We start from the raw sequence: 5,504 nt of genomic DNA, 5'->3' as shown, positions 1-5,504 counted from the left end.
TCCAACCTTGGTCTCAACAATTCCCGCTCATACAAACCCTCCTCTTTCTCGCCAATTGGACTCCTGGAGCTCCACCCGGTGTAGTGGGTAGCCATTCCAGCTTTGATCTGGAAGTTCCAACCCCCATTGAGACTTCGGCAACTGCCACGCCTACAAGGCGGGGCCAAGGGAGGCGCCGGGGGACCCGAGATCTGGATCGGCGGGCGCTCTCTCTGTTGCGGGACCCTGGACTGGAGAGGTGGACTGAGCAGAGCTCCAGAGAACACCGCTGGACTGTGATACACCTTCCCCAGACTCCGCGACCTACCTATTCCTTAATTTGTAAGTTACGCCATTAAATAAATCTCCTTTTAACTACGTGGAGTGGCCTTAATAATTTCACCAATATCTGGCGCCCAACGTGGGGCACGAACCCACGACCCTGAGATTAAGAGTCTCATGCTCTACCGACTGAGCTAGCCGGGCTGGCGTGTATAAGTCCCAAGTTTCAAAGAGCCAACTCATGCACTGAGCACAGGACCCGGTCCCACTGCCTGAATGCCTCCCAAACAGATCAAGCTAATCAACTGTCTCACCCATTCAGAGGGCCTGATCCAGTTGGGGGCTCCTCAGCTATTGGTTCATAGTTCATGTGTTTCGATTTGTTTGGCTATTTGTCCCTGTGCTTTATCCAACCTTGGTCTCAACAATTCTCGCTCATATAAACCCTCCTCTTTCTCGCCAATTGGACTCCTGGAGCTCCACCCGGGGCCTGGCCGTGGATCTCTGCATCTGGTTCCCTCAGTCATTGGATGGGGTTTCTAGCACGACAATTAGGGTGACAGCCTACAGAATGGGAAAAGGTCTTCTCCAACCCCACATCTGACAGAGGACTGATATCCAGAATATATAAAGAACTCAAGAAATTAGACATCAAAATGCCCAACAGTCCAATTAAGAAATGGGATATAGAACTAAACAGAGAATTCTCAACAGAGGAAACTCAAATGGCTGAAAGACATTTAAGGAATTGCTCAACATCCCTAATTATCAGGGAAATGCAAATCAAAACAACTCTGAGATACCACGTTATGCCTGTCAGCATGGCTAAGATCAAAAACACTGAAGACAGCTTTTACTGGAGAGGATGTGGAACTAGGGGAACTCTCCTCCACTGCTGGTGGGAATGCAAGCTTGTACAACCACTTTGGAAATCAATATGGCACTTTCTTAGAAAACTGGGAATCAATCTCCCCCAAGATCCAGCTATACCACTCTTGGGCATATACCCAAGGAATGCTCAATCATACCACAAGGGCACTTGCTCAGCTATGTTCATATCAGCATTGTTTTTAATAGTCAGAACCTGGAAACAACCTAGATGCCCTTCAACTGAAGAATGGATAAATAAAATGTGGTACATATACACAATGGAATACTACTCAGCAGAGAAAAACAATGACATCATGAGGTTTGCAGGCAAATGGATGGATCTAGAAAAAATCATCCTGAGTGAGGTAACCCAGACTCAGAAAGACAAACATGGTATGTACTCACTCACAGGAGGATACTAGATGTAAAACAAAGATGACTGGACTGCTACTTACAACTCCAGGGAGGCTACCTAGAAAACAGGACCCCAAGAAAGACACAGGGATCACCCAATGACAGAGAAATGGATGAGATCTACATGAACAGCCTGGACATGCGTGGGGGTAGTGAAGGGCGAGGGTTGAGGGAAAGAGAGCTTGGGGGAGCGGGAGATCCCAGCTGTATCAACAACAGAGAGGGAGAACAAGAAATAGGAGACCATGGTAAATGAAGACCACATGAGAATAGGAAGAAGCAAAGTGCTAGAGAGGTCCACAGAAATCCACAAAGATACCCCCACAATAGACTACTGGCAATGGTTGAGAGACAGCCCGAACTGACCTACTCTGGTGATGGGATGGCCAAACACCCTAATTATTGTGCTAGAAACCCCACTCAATGACTGAGGGAACCAGATGCAGAGACCCATGGCTAGGCCCCGGGTGGAGCTCTGGGAGTCCAATTAGCGAGAATGAGGAGGGTTTATATGAGCAAGAATTGTTGAGACCAAGGTTGGATAAAGCATAGGGACAAATAGCCAAACAAATCGAAACACATGAACTATGAACCAATAGCTGAGGAGTCCCCAACTGGATCAGGCCCTCTGGATAAGTGAGACAGTTGATTAGCTTGATCTGTTTGGGAGGCATCCAGGCAGTGGGACCGGGTCCTGTCCTCAGTGCATGAGCTGGCTGTTTGGAACCTGGGGCTTATACAGGGATACTTGGCTCAGCCTGGGAGGAGGGGACTGGACCTGCCTGGACTGAATCTACCAGGTTGAACTCAATCCTCAGGGGAATCTTTGCCCTGGAGGAGATGGGAATGGGGGGTGGGCTGGGGGGAAACTTGAGGGGGCAGGAGGGGGGAGAGCAAGGGAATCAGTGGCTGATATGTAAAATTAAATTAAATTATAAAATAAAATAAAAAGAGTCATTACATTGCTATGTCCCGTTAGCAAAGCAATAGTAGAAGATTTTCTCCTAGGTCCATGACCTATCTAGTCTCAGGTTCTTGACCAGTTTATCAGTGTTAGGTATGGGCTCTACCTTATAGAGTGGGCTTTAAATCCATATTTTTAAAAAATGGCTGGATACTCCCAAAGCATTTGTACCATCATTGTACCTATGTATCTTGTAGACAGGCAGTTATTCTAAGTCACAGAGTTCATAGCTGTGTGACATTGATAATTACTTTTCTCTTCTGGTAATATACATAACACCTTCCAGCATAATGAATGCTAGTCAGTAGGGATGAAGTTTCTAGTTGGGCATCAGCTCAATTTTTCATTTTGATGACATAAGTAAGTGGTATCTTCAACAGTAGGGCCTTATCCTTACATTGTGAAGGATAACAAATGGCATTAGCTATATCCTGCAATGTTTGGGGGGTGCCTAGGGGACCCCTGTGACCAACGACTCAACAAGATGTAATCCTTTCCTGGTATTGGGGGTTTTACTTGGTAGGATAAGATGTTTAGTTGGGGCATCATCTTTCTCTATTCCCCCAGATCCTGTGTGCACATAAAATAACAGTTCAGGCCTGTTTGATAGTTCATTATTAAAGACAAGTATTAATCCCCACCCAGATATACAAGGTCAGAACCTGCATTTTAATAAATGTCATAAAGTGATTCTTATGCTCATTGAAGTGGAGAAATGCTGGTATATAGAGTGCAAAAGTTGCCATTCTTTAAAGAAAATAATCATTAGTAAAAGATACCACAATAATTTATTTCATAACTATTAATCAAATAGTTTTCAGTTGAAATAGTTTCCATATTTAGCCATTAACTGAGATGTTCTCTATAACTATTATGCTGCTATTTAGAAGAGTCTGTGCCCTGAATAGTCCTTTAAGAAAGGTTTTCAAGTGATCTGCAGACAGGTGTTTATAGTATGGGAGTGCCAACTGCACAAGGACACTAGGAATAAGGTCCCAAAGGGAAGCTGGCACCAGCAGGGACTGAGAATTCTGTCTCTAGAATTTTTGCTTCTAGACTTCATGGTCCTGGATACTTTAGCACCAGTTCTTATAATGTGTGATTCCCTTGTGGGGAGGTACAGGTGAGGGCATCTTCTGTGCCTACCCCAGTTGCCCTTGGGTTAGTCATCCTGTACTCCTGCCCTAATTTCACTCATAAATCACTTCCTGTCACACTTCTGGTTCCCTCCCAACTTTCCAGAGTCTTTCTTCAATCCAAGAGCCTGAAAATAGCTTCCCAGATGTGTCTACTGCCCTCCTCTGGGATAGTCTTCAGAGACAAGCTTAAAATAGCACTGGCCTTCTCAGCCTGGGACTTCAGCGTTCTCAGGCAATTTTGCAATTTCAAAATTAAAATAAAGGATGGAACGCCTCCACTAGACCACATACTGTTTAGTTCACTGATTTGTTTTATACAAGGCCATAATTCATATTTTAAGGCTAGAGATGGTGTTCACAGAGAAGTGGCTGTGTTCAGAACACAGTGAGATATTTCAGGCGTCTTCTGATCTGTACCCCATGTTAGTAGCTGAAAAGCAACTCAGAGCATCTGTATTTGATGGCCAACAAGAAGACACCCAACCCTTGGTCTGTTCACATTAAAAGTATTTAAAAAATTCTTCCTGAAAAAAAAAAGATTAAAAATCCAAACAAAATGAAGTGAAGCCAATTAAGTCAAAATTATAAAATAAATAAGTGAATCAACACATCAAAACAGAGTTCCCATTTTCCCAAATAACTTAGGTTAGAGTAGATTGAGTTTTATGTTTAAAATTGTGTGTGTGTGTGTGTGTGTGTGTGTGTGTGTTCAGAGTAGAGGGGATTTGGGTCTTCTGGAGCTGGAATTATGGGTAGTTGTGAACAGCTTAGTGCTGGAAACTGGATTCTGCAGGAGGAGTATGCACTCCTATCTGCTAAGCCATGTCTCCAGCCCCCTCCCATGCAATTTAGAGAGCACATATATATATATTTAACTTCAGTACCAATTTAGATTCAAGGACATATCAGTTGGAATAGCCTGGTTATATGTTTCCATCTGCTTTGTTTATGGCCTGTCTCTGGGCACCCTCACATTGTCATGATCCCATTGACCCTCAGCTTTTCAGTTCTAGAAATATAAGCCCCTTGGTGAGATTAGGATCAGAGAGGTTGTGGCTAGCCAGGTTACACAGAATACAGGATAGAACTCATCCCCAATAGGTAAATATGTTAGTCTTCTGAGCTTCTGTTTCCCCTTTATTAAAATTGCTATGTGTCTTTTGAGACTTGGTGTCTCCTTTTATTAAAGCTGAAGCTAGTGGTTTTTTTTTTTACATTTATTGTTATTTGGAGGGAGAAAGGCACAGAAAGGGAGGGAGGGGGAGAGAGAGAGAGAGAGAGAGAGAGAGAGAGAGAGAGAGAGAGAGAGAGAGAGAGAGAGCACGAGAACATGAAGCTGAGTTGGGTGGTGGAGTAGAGGGAGGGGAAAGAATATGATCAAAATATATTGTATGGAAATTTTTTCAACAAAAATTAATTTAGAAAACAACTTAGGTGCAAAGATACTTCTTTCAACCAGAGCTACCAATTTCTATCTGCTGGTGTATGTCTAAATAGCTGCCATTTAGGAGTTTTGCCCTCAGGCCCAATGTCCCCCACCCCCACTTGGGGCAGGTCTCTGGAGCCTGTAACCTAGTTTTCCTACTTGATCAGTCTACTAGTCTTATCGTGAACAGTCCACTTCAGCCTTGAGCCCTAAGACAGGCAGGTGTGTCGAGCTGGCACAATGAAGACAGGAGAAACACTTCAAAGATGGTGAAGAACATTGAACAGCTGTCTCCAGTTTGGACTTTACCAAGAAGAGAATTGAAAGAACTCAAGGTCCTGCATTCATGCAGCTTCTCCCACCAACATCTGGGTCAGTCAAAGGCCTTGACATTAAGTAGAACAGTAAAAGGAGCCTGGAAATGAACTTT

At 43.9% G+C, this 5,504-nt stretch overlaps 1 non-coding gene across 1 annotated transcript; it reads right to left on the bottom strand.

The window, feature by feature from the left end:
* Positions 1-392: 392 nt before the first annotated feature.
* On the bottom strand, positions 393-465 carry Trnak-cuu (transfer RNA lysine (anticodon CUU)). Its single transcript has one exon. It is a non-coding gene; the product is annotated as a tRNA-Lys (tRNA).
* Positions 466-5,504: the final 5,039 nt, after the last annotated feature.

The sequence above is a fragment of the Peromyscus californicus genome, unplaced genomic scaffold, assembly GCF_007827085.1.
Source record: "Peromyscus californicus insignis strain IS unplaced genomic scaffold, ASM782708v3 Scaffold_5__1_contigs__length_169319896, whole genome shotgun sequence".
In the NCBI taxonomy this organism is placed as follows: Eukaryota; Metazoa; Chordata; class Mammalia; order Rodentia; family Cricetidae; genus Peromyscus; species Peromyscus californicus.
The sequence above is the reverse complement of the archived record's forward strand: the minus strand, read 5'-3'. Positions and strand labels throughout refer to the sequence as shown.